At 34.7% G+C, this 15706-nt stretch overlaps 1 pseudogene; it reads left to right on the plus strand.

Moving 5' to 3' along the window:
* Positions 1-10728: 10728 nt before the first annotated feature.
* Positions 10729-12461, plus strand: LOC108282955 (annotated as a pseudogene).
* Positions 12462-15706: the final 3245 nt, after the last annotated feature.

Here is a 15706-nt window from a genome sequence, read left to right on the forward strand (position 1 = left end):
ATTCTCACCAACAACGTATAAGTGTCCCCTTTGCTCTAAAACCTTACCAACATCTGTTCTTTTTTGATTTCTTAATAGTAGCCATTCTGCCTGACGTGAGAAGGTATCTCATTGTGGTTTTGATTTGCGTTTCTCTGATGATTAGTGATGTTAAGCATTTTTTCATATGTTTGTTGGTAGCTTGTATGTCTTCTTTTGAAAAGTGTCTTTTTCTCATTTTTAAATGGGATTATTTATTTTTTACTTGTTTGCTTGTTTAAGTTTCTTATACATCCTGAATACTCAACCTTTGCCAGATGCATAATTTGCAAATATTTCCCTCCATTCTGTAGATTGCCTGTTTACTCTATTGATAGTTTATTTTGCTATGCAGAAGTTCTTTAGTTTGATAGTCTCTTTTGCTGTATAAAGTCTCTTAAGTTTAATTAGGACCAACTGGCCAAATTTTGGTTGTGTTGCAATTGTTTTTGAGGACTTATTCATAAGTCCTTTTCCAAGGCCAATGCCCAGAATAATGTTTCCTACGGTTTCTTCCAAAAATCTTGTAGTTCAATGCCTTACATTTAAGTCTTTAATTCATTTTGAGGTAAATTTTGAATATAGTAAAATTAGGAGTCCAGTTTCATTCTTCTGCATATGGCTAGCAAGGCATCCCAGCTCCATTTATTGAATATGGAGTCCTTTCTTCTTTGCTTATTTTTGTTGATTTTGTTGAAGATAAGATGACTGTAGGTAAGTGGCTTTATTTCTGAATTTTCTATTGTGTTCCATTGCTCTATGTGTCAGTTTCTATATCATGCTGTTTTGTTTATTGTAGCCTTATAGTATAAACTTGGGATATAAAATTCCTCTGGCTTTGTTGTTTTTGTTTATGATTGCTTTGTTTTTGTTTATGATTGCTTTGGCTATTTGAGCTCTTTTTTGGTTACAATTAATTTAAGAATAGTCTTTTTTCTAGTTCTGTGAAAGATGATGTTGGTAGTTTGATAGGAATAGCATTGAATCTGTAGATTGCTTTGAGCAATATGACCATTTTGACAATTTTGATTTTTCTAATCCGTGAGCATGGATTTTTCCCTGAGGAATATAGACACAAAAATCCTCAACAAAATAATATCAAACTGAATCCAACAGCATATCAAGAAATCAATTCACCATAGTCAAGTAGGCTTTACTCCTGGAATGCAAGATTGGCTCAATATATGCAAGTCAATAAATGTGATTTACCACAAAAACAGAATTAAAAGCAAAAAACCATATGATTAATTCAATACATAGCAGCAAAAAGCTTTTTATAAAATCCAACATTGATTCATGATAAAAATCCTCAACAAAGTAGGCATTGAATGAACATACCTCAAAATAATAAAAGTTATTTATGACATACCCAGGGGCAACATTATACTGAACAAGCAAAACCGGGAAGCATTTCCCTTGATAACTAGAACAAGAAAATGATACCGACTGTCACCACCCTTATTAAACATAATATTGGAAGTTCTAGCCAGAACAATCAGGCAAGAGAAAGAAATGAAAGACATTTATATAGGACAAGAAGTCAGCTAACTATCTTTTTTCAAAGTTTATATGACTCTATACTATAGAGCCCTAAAGATTCCACCAAAGAATCCTACAACTGATTAATGATTTCAGTAAAATTTCTGTATACAAAATCAATCTACACAAATCAGTAATAATTTCTATACACGAATAATTTTCAAGCTCAGAGTCAAATAAAGAACACATCCCATTTACAAAGCAAAAGCAAAAGATACCTAGTGATATATCTAACCAAAGAGGTGAAAGATCTCTACAGGGAGAACTACAAAACACTGCTCAAAGAAATCATAGATAATACATTACAGTTTCAGAAGAATAAAATAGCCAGAGCATAATAAAAATGAAGGAAAAATAAAGACATTATAAATTTATCCATACGTGACTACCAACATTCACACTATTTATGGCCTGAGGTAATAATTTTCTACATATTTTCTCTCTGAAAGGGCTTTAAAATAATGCTGCTCATTAATTTTTAATTTGGTTGAGATACATTATCTCTTGTCATTTCTCCAGTTTTTTTCTCTATTCATTCACTTTTATTTCCTTGATATTTCCTCACATCTCCAAGCATGCTCCTGCCTCATGACATTTGCACTTGCTGTTCCCTCTGTATGGAAATTTTTCTTCCTCCTCGCAGATCTTTGCTCAAACAAATGTTAACAAATCATGGTAGCCTTCCCTGATCATCTTTATATAAGTCACTCTCCCTTCACAATGTGTACTGTCCTGCCAGCTTGTATTATTCTTCATAGTCCTTATCAACACTCCCTACTGTATGTTTATTTGATCACTTTTTATTTATCATCCCCAATTAGAACTTAAACTTCTTAAAAGAAGTGACTTTTGTTTTGTTTGCATGATCCTTCTCAGTATCTAAATAGATACCATTTCATTGTATTCTCAATAATTATTTGTTAAGTGAATGACTAAAATAGTCAAGCTTTGAGTCTAATTGTATCAATGCATTGAATATTTGAGTCATAATGTAAGCCTTCTTCAGAGGCATGTAGCACATTTCAACAAGCACAGCTTACTTTCTCCTTTGCTGAAATTTTTAAATCTACATTCTCAGTGCTTGCATGCCCCACTTTTAGATCCAATCATTTCCTGGGAATCTTGTCACTAAATGAAGCATCTCATAATTTTTAGTTTGAAATAATATGTCATTAAGTGGCAAGTCACACATCAAATAAATGCTATTTAGTAAATCATAAATAGAAATTAAATCAGATTATATAAAAGTATAATGTATGATTATATTTGTAAAACTACTTCATACATAAAAATCACACAATTAACTGAAATGTTTTTAAACACCCTGATAAAATATAAACATGACAATTCCTATCAGTGAAAAAGGTAACATAAATTCAAAATGTTAATATAATGCACAATTTTTTATGTTTTTCCTTTTGATCTCTGGGAGTGCTATACTATATAAAAACTACTCATAGGAGTGTGCGCCTATATCTTCTTTTTTGTCTGTGTACAATTAGATGCTTGAACACCTCAGTGTTTTTAAGATTGCACCTGGATGTGCTAAGATGCTGGAGTTTGTGGTGCAATATAGTACGACACAGATATTTACTTCTGTCTTATGGAAGAGGCAATAAATGGATTGTACCTTACAGCCTCCTGTGGGAGCATATCTCTGCCAACAATTAATTTTGGCCCAGTGAGATGGTTTCTGAACTTCTGAAGTTCAGAGGTGTGAAATAAATATGTGTCATTTTAAGTTTCTAAATTTGTGACAATTTGTCACAGCAGTCATGAGAATCAAATATAAACCCTCCTCTGTTTTTTCCTGTGTTATAATCTCATATTATGGAATTTGTCAAAACTAAGAAACCAAGATTACCATAATGTTATATTTTAACTTTCAGGCTTTATTCAGATTTCATTAGTTTTCCACTAATATGCTTTTAATCTACTTGCATTTACTTGTCATGCCTCTTTAATCTCTAATACTCTGTGACAAGTTCTCAGTCTTTCTCCACTTTTGATGGTCTTGACAATTTTAGGGAGTACCAGCCAGGAATTTCAGAGAATGCTTACCCATTTGAAATTTTCCGAAGTATTTTTTTTTTAATAATTTGACTGGGGTAATGGGTTTTGGGAGAAATACCTCTGAGGTAAAATTCGATTCTCATAACATCATATCAAGAGTATATTCCATCAACATGGCTTAATCACTAATGTTAACATGATCATATGTGCTAGACAAAATTTACTAAGTTTCTCCATTGTAGATTTCTTTTTAAAACGTTTCTATACTCTAGAAAGAAATCACTAAGTCCAGCTCACACTCCAGGTGTTGTGGAACTAAGCTACATCTAGTTCTTCTGTAGCAAAATTTGTCTCTTCCCTTGATTTGTTTATTGGCTCAATCAACAACACACTGCAGGGTGTGTCTGCAGCTTTTGGAGTTTAACTTCTAGGTCCTCTTAGAGATAGAGCTAGTATATATAGAATACATACATATTAATATATGCACATAACTATACTTATTTCTGTATCTAGAAAGTATATGTGTGTTTATATCTGTATCCTATTGATATTAAGCTAAACATGATTTCATATCAATATTTCTGACTCCAGTCCAGTTCATTTAATCTTCCTCCTTTCTTATCTATGACTTCCCTTTCTGACAGTCAGAACCTTAGCTCACGGCAATCCCTATTTATAGACTTATATTTTGACTCCAATATACAAGTAAAGCAGTTCCATAATTATTCATCATAATGAGAAGCAATTTTAGCAAAAACAGAACCATATTTATGTATAATTCCTTTTGCTTTTACACAAAGTTTTTGGTCAACACACCGTTTTCCAATATTACTTAGATTAACTTTTTTTCTCACCTACCTTCAATTAGATTATGTTATACATTTGTATATAATTAAATTACTTCATCATCATCGACTTAAAGGTTAAGCAATTGTTATTCTCAATAAAGATTTTTGTAAACAATTTCAAAGCGGTTTATGGGAACATACAATTTCAGTTTACACTTTACATTTAGTTTCTTTTTCTGCATATGGACAAAAACTTGTGTGGCACAGCTTGTTGAGAGAATATATTTTGTCTTTGTTCATTTGTGCTGCCTGCTATAACCAAATAGCATAGACTGGAAAATTAATTTATAATTAACAGAAATTTATTGGTTCACTGTTTTAGAGGCTAGGAACTCAAAGATCCAAGAGGCTAGCACTCGGTGAGGGCCTTCTTGCAATATCATTTTATGATGGAAAAACAAAGAGAGGGCAAGAGAGAGCAAGAGGGGGCAATCTCACCCTTGCAATAATGAACCCATTCCAGTGATAATGGCACTAGTCTATTGATAGGTAGAGCTTTCATGACTTAAATATCTCTGAAAGATAACACCTTCCATTACCATCAAAATGGCAATTAAATTTCAACCTGGGCTCTGGAGGAACAAATACTCAAAACATAGCATATTTTCTCCATCGGTGTGTCTTTCCATCTTTCACAAAATTCAATTTATTATCTACCAGTGGATCAATTTATGCATCCTGTAATCAATTCCATTGGTTTATGTATCTACCTTTTCCCCAATCCCATACTGTCCTGACTACTATTATAATGGTAAGACATGAAACCAGGTCATGTACATGCTGCAGCTTTGTTCTTTTATAATTATTTTGTCTATTCTGCTATATTTGCTGTTATGCATAAAGTTATAATCAGCTTGTGAGTGTTTACACAAAAAAAAGCTCACTTAATTTTGGCTGAGATCACATAAAGTCTGGAAAATAATCATCGTGAAGTCTGCCAATCCATGAATATAATATATCTTTATGCTCATTTAGATGTTTTATTTTTAGCTGGTGTCCTGTACTTTTTGGAATTTTTAAGGCAAATATCTTAAAAATGCTCACAGAGCTAAAGAAAATCTCGAAGAAAGAACTAAGTAAAACCAAGAAAACGTGTCAAAAAAATTTAAAAATTTAATAAAGAGAGAGTAATTATAAAACATCACCATAATAGAAATTCTGGAACAGTAACCAATAAGAGATTAACTATACCATGAAAAGTAATGACTCAGATTGCCTGAATTAAAAATATTAATATGTTTTATGCTATCAAAATTCTGCCATTTTCATTGCCACATGTGCGTAGGAGAGTAGCCTATGAAGAGAGGAAGAAGGTATCTCATAAGAAGCTGTGACCATGGCAAATCTATACCCAGCTCTATACAGAGCTAGGATTATAATTGATATTGTGTTTTGTAGTACAGTTGTATCCACATGCCTGAATATCTGAATTTCTAGATGAAAAACAGCCATTTTGTGTTGCTTTACACCTAGAAGTGTATATAAGACAGTGGGCAGTGCATTGGCTTCTTGGAATATCAGTGGCATACAGAAATTATTTTTCAAAAACAATCAGATGAACATTGTATATGTTTTATCTCAGTGTGGCAACTTATAGAAGAAAGAAAATTCACGTAGGGTGCTCTGGCACATTCTGAACATTTCATGGTGATTTCATAGCACATTACAGATATTTTAATTATATCATTCACTACTATTTGGGTATTTACTTACAGAGCTTACTGGGTCTACTCCCGTAACAGAAACTGTTATAAAGTCAGGACTCAGTTCTCATTAAGTGAATTAGGTCAAAGAGACTCAAGCTATGCCTTTTGTGTTAGAGCTAGGAACACTTTATATTTTAATTCTGAGCACATGATAGAACATATTTATTATAAAGTGATCACAAGTTCTAAAGCTTTGCATATGTGCAAAGCTATCTAGGAGGAGAATGAGTACTTAGTCTGAAGCACACATTACACTAAGTATTCAATATGATCTATTTTATTTAATTCATCTATCATATAGGGAGAAAAATATTATTTTTAATTGTATGGATAAGGAAACTAATACATAGAAAATTACTGTGACACAGAATTTTGGAAAGATGGTTAAGATTGTGCATTTTAGGCCATTCTGCATGGATTAATTTTATTTAAGAGTTGGAAGCAAATGAAACAAAAATAGTCAGCAATGTGAAATTTGAAAATAAAACAAGATAAAAAATATGCATGAACAACAGTTTTATAAATTTTTTTATAAAGGGATAAATATGAAACTAGACAAAGTTAAACTGAGAAGTATCTTATAGAATAATTTTTAAATATTCAAAATACAGTTCAGAGAGCAAAGAGATAGAAAATATAAAGAAGAATCAGGATAAAGAGATGCCAGCAAGATGGCAGAATAGAAAAGCTCAGGTTTGTCTTCCACAGAAACACCATTTTAGGAATGACGCGTAATGTGTGGATCAAAATAACTTTATGAGAAGTGCAGAATCTAGTTAAATAGTTGCAGTACCCCCAGACAAGCACAAAACTAAGAGCAGTCACATTGAGACATGTAAAAAGAGCAATTTTACTTTAACATATCAGCTCTTTTCTCAAGTTGTCACAGCTCAGCACCATCTGAGATTGCCAACTGAGATTGCCTCAGCCTAAAAATTTTCTTCTGGAGGGAGGATAAAGCGGAGTATATATTCAACCTTCTAGTCTTTCAGCATGCTGCCAAAGCCAATTTGTAAAGACTGGAAATGGGGGCTTTTTATTCAAACACAGACACCAAGGCAAAGCTACAAGAAACACAAAGAATCAGGAAAACATGACACAATCAAAGGAATAAAATACATTTCTAGTAATTAAATGTAATATAAAGCTATTCTTTGCTGCCTCAGTGGCTCTAAAGTAGCTGCATTCTCTCTGCTTGTTTTAAACTTACGTAGTCATCGTCCACTACCAGGCACTCACCTCTCAACATATGTAGCCAGACAATATGTCATATGATGATCTATCCATTTTATGCTTGTTTTGACCAAGTTACATTTAAATTAACCAACAAAAATACTTCCCTCATGCTATGGCTGCACCACCTGTGACTACTCCAGTAAAAGTGCTCACCCATGAGTCCTCTCCTCTGTTTTCCTGACAGCCAAGCTCAACCCACAGTTTTTGGTGAACTATGTGATCCCTTGGTCGTACTGTGTCTTTTCTTTAAGACCTGTGAATATAATAAAATTTTAAGTTTTTATGTCTCTCCGAGTGTTTTTTAGCTGTGTAGAAGTGATCCTTGAAGGACCCCAACTAGGGTGCTTAGCCCTGTTTACATAATACTGACCGGAGTGGTTTCCAAGAGCATGTAATCTGTTCAAAAAAATAAAATACATAGACAACAAAATGTGCATAGTTTATTATACTTGATATACTGGGGAGACTAAGTTACATAGCTGTGACAAATAAACTCAAAAGTCCAATAATTTAAACCTACAAAGATTAATTTATTACTTCTGCTAATATATGTGCATCACAGATTGTCTAGGAAAGGGACAGTCTCTCTCTACATGTTTACTCAAATACCCTATGAGAGATACAGTTATTATCATCTCCTTTACATAGGTGGTATACTGAAGATTGGAGAGATTAAATAATTTAGCTAAGGTCACACTGTAAAAGGTGACAGGACTAGGATTGAACCTAAGCCACGTGACCACACAACTCACATTTATAATAACTACACTTGACTGCATTGATAAAAGAGAGATAATTCCACCCTGGAGTTTGGGATCAGAGGCAACTATGCAGAAGAAAGAATGGATTCATTCCTTTAGTTCGAAAAGTAAGGAAAAAGATTCCCGGACTCCTCTAGTTGTAAGACAAATGAGTATTTTGTTTTTAAAAAAATTTTAAAAAGAAGAAAAAAAAAATCCTGGGAGATCACAAGATATTTGAGAAAAAGCTAAATATGAGGAAGTTTGCATGAGATCCTGACATTGTCTTAGCTAGAGATTTTAATGAGGCTTTTATTTTTGTTGCCTAACATGGCTATGGCACTGCCGATTTGATGATTGGAGGCTCTTCCCTCTAAGCTCCCATTTATCTATGTCTTCATAAGCACTCTCAGGCCATAAGAGTGCTTTTGAATTCATAAAGAATTCAAAAAAGCATCAAAATATAAATGATTTTCTAGGTACTAGGGGGTAGATGATCAGTTTTGAGTTAAGAGGAGCCATCCCATGCACCTATACTTTTTCATGATATTTCAGTACCAGGAACTTGCAGATAAGGATTAAACAACTTTTATAAGATGTTGAATCAAGATGTGATCCAAATGCAAATTATCCTCTGCCATCTTCAGTCAGGGTCAGATGGGGAGGACCAACCTGGGATCAGGAGCCTCCTGAGATATCCGCTGGCAGGATCTAAATGTTTGTCGTGAGATTGTTCGCTGTCGCTGCCTAGATATTTGCCAGAGCACAGCTCAGATTCTATCCCACAACATAGAGCTCTGCAGGCGAGGAAAGAGTTTCTCCAGCATGATGCTTTTCTGGATGTGGACTTCTAGTCAATGGTCTGGACTCGAAGGTTTTCCATACCCTCTTCTTTGTATCCTCAATTTGTCTGTTCCTAGGGCAAAAGTAAGTATCAACAAAACACAATCATAGCCAATTTAGAATTTCAAGGGGTGCTAGAAAATTTAATCATTTTCTTTACAAATACACAAAAGGAAAATAAAGGCTTGAGCAGTTAGAGTCTACCACAGGCACCCTGCTAGCTAGCTGTCTTCTGACTCCTTGTCCACTGCTCTTTCCACTCTACTAAGCTGCTCTACAGCACCCAAATTCCCACACTCGTTACGATTCGATGTCTTCTATAAATGGTTGGGATGATGTTTTTACTCAAAAGGATGTCCACACTTCCTAATTTGCTTTTATTTGGAATGTGCTATAAACATAGCAGTGCAAAGACCTTACCTCCTTTTCTGAATTTCGGGAGTTGTAACACTTTCAACATATATTTGGGGATATCAAATATTAGGTTATTTACTTTAGAAACATTCAAGTTTGGAAACTCAATATTGTTGGCTGGTTGTACTGGTTGTACTGCAGTAACCCAGAAGAGATGCAACGAGCTATAAAAAGTAATGGCTCAGATTGCCTAATGAAAATTGTTAGTATCTTTTATAATTTTCAAATAACTTTAATTCATTGTCACATAAGAGTAGAATAGCCTACAGGACAGGTAGAGAGTGATTTTCACCTTGGCTAATACCAAAGACAAGGACTATATCACCTGCCTTGAATATGAAAGATTATTAAACCAAAAGAAGTGACTATGACTCAAGACTGTAGATTCAGAAGTTCTCTTGAATTGAAAGGGGCCTCTCAATACTATAACCATGGCAACACAATAAGCTGTCACCTGAGCCACCACTGGAGGTAAGCATCACCAGATACACTGTGTAATACAGCAGGAGGTCTGTGACTTGATTGAAGGCACAGAGTCTCCAGAGGAGAACAGAAGTGACTTTTCCACCTTCCCCTATTCTCCCTCTTCATATATAATGAAAAGACATGGGTGATGGTGGAAAATGAAAACATCAGCCCTTAAGAAAAATAAAGATTTTGAGATGAAAACACCTAGAGCTTTGCTTCAACCTCTTGAAAACTGCTCCTTCGGTTTTTCAGTTATTGAGAGACACTAACATCATATCAGTACGAACGTGCATCACAGATCTTGCAGTTTCCTTTCACAGCCAATGAAGCACCCAATTAAGGGCCCACATAAATTAGGCAGAAAAGTGTGGGTGTCCCTAGAGAAAGGCCCTGAATCTTTGCATGTTTTCAGCTTCTAAGAACAGATTAGTGAGGAGTCTATCAGAGATGGGAAGTGTATGTGACAGGTCTTGTCAACATCATATACCAAAGAATGACCAAATATTTTCTGTATTTAACTTTATGCTAATTAAGATTTTTATGTAGACAAGAGGGCTTCAAAGATACAGCAAGTTGTGAAAAAGAGTGCTGTGTGATTTAGTGTAATAGAGTATACCATACACTAGGAAAGCTGAAATGTGCCCCAGAGATATAATACAGACCACTGTGGCAGTCCTGGTCAGCAGAGACTTTCCAGTACCCACATCATTTCTGCATTAATGGTCTCGCTCAAACCAACCCTACCCAGAATTCGGTCCAGTACCTTTCATGCAGACTTCTGCACTGGACAGGAAGCTGACATGTGAGCAAGAGATCTGACCACACTTAGTTCCCATGATAGTGTTCAATCAGCATAATGTTGTGTATTTTCATCTCATAGGTACCTCTCATGATAATTCCCAAATGGCTCTGATGGAAAATGTTTCAGAGGTGACAGAATTCATTCTCGTGGGGTTAACAGATGTTCTAGAGCTTCAGATTCCTTTATTTATCTTCTTTACTCTCATTTATCTCATCACTCTGGTTGGGAGCTTTGGGATGATCATGCTGATTCTGTTGGACTCCCGGCTCCACACCCCCATGTACTTTTTCCTCGGCAACCTCTCTCTGGTGGACTGTGTTTATACATCCGCTGTCACTCCCAAGGTAATGGTGAAGTTTCTCACAGGAAGTAAGATCATATCCTACAATGCATGTGCCACCCAGGTGTTCTTCTTTGCAGCTTTTGCCACTATTGAAAGTTTCCTCCTGGCCTCAATGGCTTTTGACTGCAGTGTGTAAACCCCTGCATTACACCACAACCATGACAAGTTCTATGTGTGTCCTGCTAGTCACTGGCTCCTACATCTGTGGACTCTTTCAGTCCTCCATCCATGTTGCCTTTACTTTCCATTTCTCCTTCTGTGATTCCAATGTGGTTAATCACTTTTTCTGTGACATTCCACCGCTCTTGGCTCTTTCTTGCTCTGATATTCACACAAATGAGATTGTGCTCTTCATATTGGCAGCATTTAATATCTTTTTCACTTTCTTGATTATCTTGAACTCTTATGTTTTTATTTTTATTGCTATTCTGAGGATGCATTCATCTGAGGGACAAAAGAAGGCCTTCTCCACCTGTGCTTATCACCTCACTACTGTTTCCATCTTCTATGGGACAATCACCTTTATGTACTTACAGCCAAGTTCTGGTCATTCCATGGACATAGACAAAATCTCATCTGTGTTCTACACCATGGTCATCCCCATGCTGAACCCTCTAGTCTACAGCCTGAGGAACAAAGAAGGCAAGAGTGCATTCAAGGTGATTACTGGAAAAGCAAAGTCTTTATTAGGCTTAGCTTATTAAATTATAAATAGTTTGTAAACCATGTTGAAATTTCATTGGATCTCTAGTGCCTAATAATTTTTTTATTTTAATTATCTCTTGTCTTTTATTTCTCTGAGCACTTCCTTCACACGAGATCTGTTCTATCCATATTTTGGGAATATAACTAGGTTAGAGAAAATTTTGGATGTCTTTTAGCAGAAATAAAATGTCACTTCTATTTTAAGATTAAGACTATAATCCTAGGTAGCATAGAATTCCACACTACAACACACTATTAAAGAGTTTTGCAGGTAAACCTCATAGGTATATAATACCAGAATGATATTCTCAATTTCTTTAATTCCAAACAACTCCGTGATTCTCACACACAGCAAGGAGTCATCGTTTTTAGAAATTAGTGCATCTGAGAATCACCCTAAGAGATTATCAAAAGGCAGAATCCTAGGATCTAATCCAAGATAATCTCACTTTGTACATCTGTGGTGAAATCCAGAACTCCATAGTAGTATCTTTCACTATCCACATCTATCTGGATCCTGAGCTTAAAAATTGCAAGAGTTCCAGTGGTGAATTTGGATAATTGGGAATACCGTACAATCTAAATATATTTAGTTCCTGAATTTCGAAGATCAAAAACAGAGTTCAGAGGGAAATAATTAATCCAAAAACATATCTGTATCTCTTTCTTATTTGAATTCTAGACAGAAATTTAACCATGTCTAACACTTGGACAGCAACATTTCCTGTCATATATGCTTCTGTAAATTTTCAATAAAAATGAAAAATGAATTTATAAAACTAGAAATTTGTGTCTGGATTATATCTGTGAATGGAAATATTGAGAGAAGAAAAATGAACTCAAGTTATCCCCCAAACTATTAACTGTGACTCTGACATCTAACAAGACACTGAACTCAAGATCAACAGTGAGGGGGATATCATTTCAGGTGAGATACAGGGAAATGAAATAACATCATTGGTCACCAAGAGGGGTTCCATCAGGCACAGTCAAAATCACAGCCAAGATGGAGTTTTTCCATAAGTGAAAAAATGATCTATAGAACTGACAACTAAAGGGAGTTTTGCACTCCTAAGGACTGGCATCAACTCATATATCGGCCCTCTCATTCTCCACCAAGCTTGTTTTTTTTTAATACTATAGAAGTCATTAAGTGCCCATTTAATAAAAAAAGAAAATAAATGAAATTATTAAATAATTATATAAATGAATGAGGGAATGTATGAGTAGATGATAATGTGGATGAGTAAATGAATGAGTGAGTGAGAAAAAGTGGAATTGAGATGTAAAAGAACGAGTCAGCAGCAAACTGGATCCCTAATGGCTAATCACAGGATTCAAGAGCTACTCGCTCTATGTGGCCAGAGGGAGGACACCTCTCAGATCACCATACAATATTTTATCTTCCCTTATCTCATTGAAGCATAAACCATGTCTCTTTCTACTAATTAAACCCAGCACGTTTATCTCAGGATATAGTCCACCTGGCGCCTTGTAGGCTCTCGGATTATCATGAAAATCAGGGAAAATGTGCAGCTTGAGTCAAACCAATCAAGACGAAAAATCATCAGGGTGCCCAGTTCTTATAAGAAAACCTTAGCTGGTGACGATAAAGAAGGAGAAAATGGTCTGCCCTCTTCTCTCTCCATTGGCCTGACAGGAAGATAAGCAGAAGACAGATAAATGCCGTCTTCCATCAAAGGCACTCACTGTGTGCCAAGCACAGTGCTGAGTACTGTCTATCTAGATAGCAATGGGAGTTTTTATTCTTCATAGGGGCTTCACAAATAGGGTTATAACTCCTTGCAAGGTCAAACTGTAGGAAGAGAAAAAGGTTTTCTCTAAAGATTTTCATTAGAAAGGTAAATATCTTTTAAAAAGATCACTAGCTGCCTTATAATCATAAGAAAATTGCATGAGAAATTTTTCACTTTGAAGTCTTCTTAAATTATATTAATGCAATGATTAAGATCAAAGTCCCCCAAATGAGACAATGTGTTCAAATATGTTCAAATTGTGGGAATCTTTCTGTGTTTCAGTTACCCAGTCAGCAAAATGTACAAAGCAATAGTACCTACTTCATAGGATTGGGGTGATATTTAATGAGATAGTACATTTTAGTCACTTAGTACAATGTTTAACCTACTGTAAATAAATAAATGCAACATATTTTATTATTCTTTTAGCAAAAGCAATAGAGAGAACCAGACCACCCCGTCTCTTTGTTCCTCTCCCATTTCAGAACTGCCTCACTTTTTTTCTCTATTTCTTTGGCTTCTCAACCTGTGCTAATATTCAACCTCCACCTAGAGACATTTTCCTGGAGCCAAGGACCTTGCAGATAAGACACAATAAGAACAGATTCCTCTGTCTGGCTTTGTTTAATCTGATCAGTAAAGCAACGTTTAACGTTGTGACCTCAGCTGCAGATTCCTCTCATTCTTCTCTGAGTTGTCAAGGAAATGCGTTAAATATGAAAGACTTTCATGCCCTTCTGACCAGCAGCACTAAAATGCTAAAGACAATTTTAAAAACTTCAAATAATGAGATTCATTATATTCTTGGGACATCTGTCCCCAAACGCATGCACATACCATATAGCCTCTTTACCTCTTTGGTCCCTCCTAATGTTCTAGGAGTCAGGTTTACTAACATATGTACATTTTATTAGTGGCTTTCTCAAGACAGTGTTATTCATTGCATGAGTAAAGGGTAAAAGCAGAGGAAGCACAGTATAGTAAAGATATTGATTGTAGATATAGGAGAATATCATAATGTTATATCATGAGAGGATTTCACTCTTTTTATAATACAAAATCCATTTCCAAAAAGTTGATGACTCCATCAAGTAAAGTTTATTCTAATTTCAAATTCAATCATGAGTGTATGTGTCAGCATCATTATAAAGGCAAACATTCCTGAACTTATTGGTTGGGTTAAAGTTTATTGATTGGAAAGTTAGAACATTTGAAACCCAATAAAGGTAATCTGCTGTGTAACATATCAATATTTTCTATAAAGGCCAAATTAAATTTCATCACTAAGTGACCCATTAAGCAAATGAAAAGAAAGGAAGGGAAAAACATCTTCTTCCACTACTCTAAACACGTAGAAATTATATACCATATAATTAGCTGGAACTCTTTCTTTTTAAGCTTTTAGCTTTTGTTTTTAACCCTTCCATCTTACCTAATATTTTTAAAATGTCTTGCATTTATTCTTTACATGGAAGTACTAACGTAGGTCCAAAGATGTTAGATATGGCTGTCTAATTCATATCTTTAAAAAGTCAGAATGAAACTGGTATTTTTTCTGTCACAAAAACACTAAAATTGTGTTTTGTATTTCAAACATTCTCTGTAGAATTTTTCCTTCAATAACCAGAGGAATTCAGCATACAATAATGGTTGCTTGTGATTAGTTTCCATGTTATTGCATAATAAAGAGAATAATCTCCATCCTTTAGCGGGTTTTCAACTTTTACTATGCTTTTAAGCATACTGTTTAGTTCAGCTGACCTTTTTTTGAAGATTGAAGTAGTACATTCATTTACTTAATAATAGAAAATACCTTAGGTAACTACTCCAAAACAGTTTCCTGTTTTTGCACCTGCTCTTTCAAAATATACACCTTCACAATTTAGTTGATAATGTAATTCTTTACATTTTCATACAGTTTTATACTAGTCATGTTATCAGCAATGGAGATAAAAGAAAAATATTTTCTTCATAACACCATTATGGTCAAATTGCATATATACTAAAATAGTATCTGTTAGCAACATCTGGGCATGCATCAAGTTGCAATGCAAAATAACTTACTGGCATTATTCATTTTATAAGTTGGTCTTCTATATTATTAGACAGCTCCTGAATACATAAAAATCTGATCTCACTAAAAAGTAATACTTGAGTCACAAGATTCATCCATTTCCAAACAAATATCTCTAATATAGTCATTAAACAATTTTATATATTGTTTTTAGTCTTAGAAAATATTAGTCCTCTATGAAAATCCCATAGAAGATTAAT

This window comes from Cebus imitator, unplaced genomic scaffold, assembly GCF_001604975.1.
Source record: "Cebus imitator isolate Cc_AM_T3 unplaced genomic scaffold, Cebus_imitator-1.0 Scaffold253, whole genome shotgun sequence".
In the NCBI taxonomy this organism is placed as follows: domain Eukaryota; kingdom Metazoa; phylum Chordata; class Mammalia; order Primates; family Cebidae; genus Cebus; species Cebus imitator.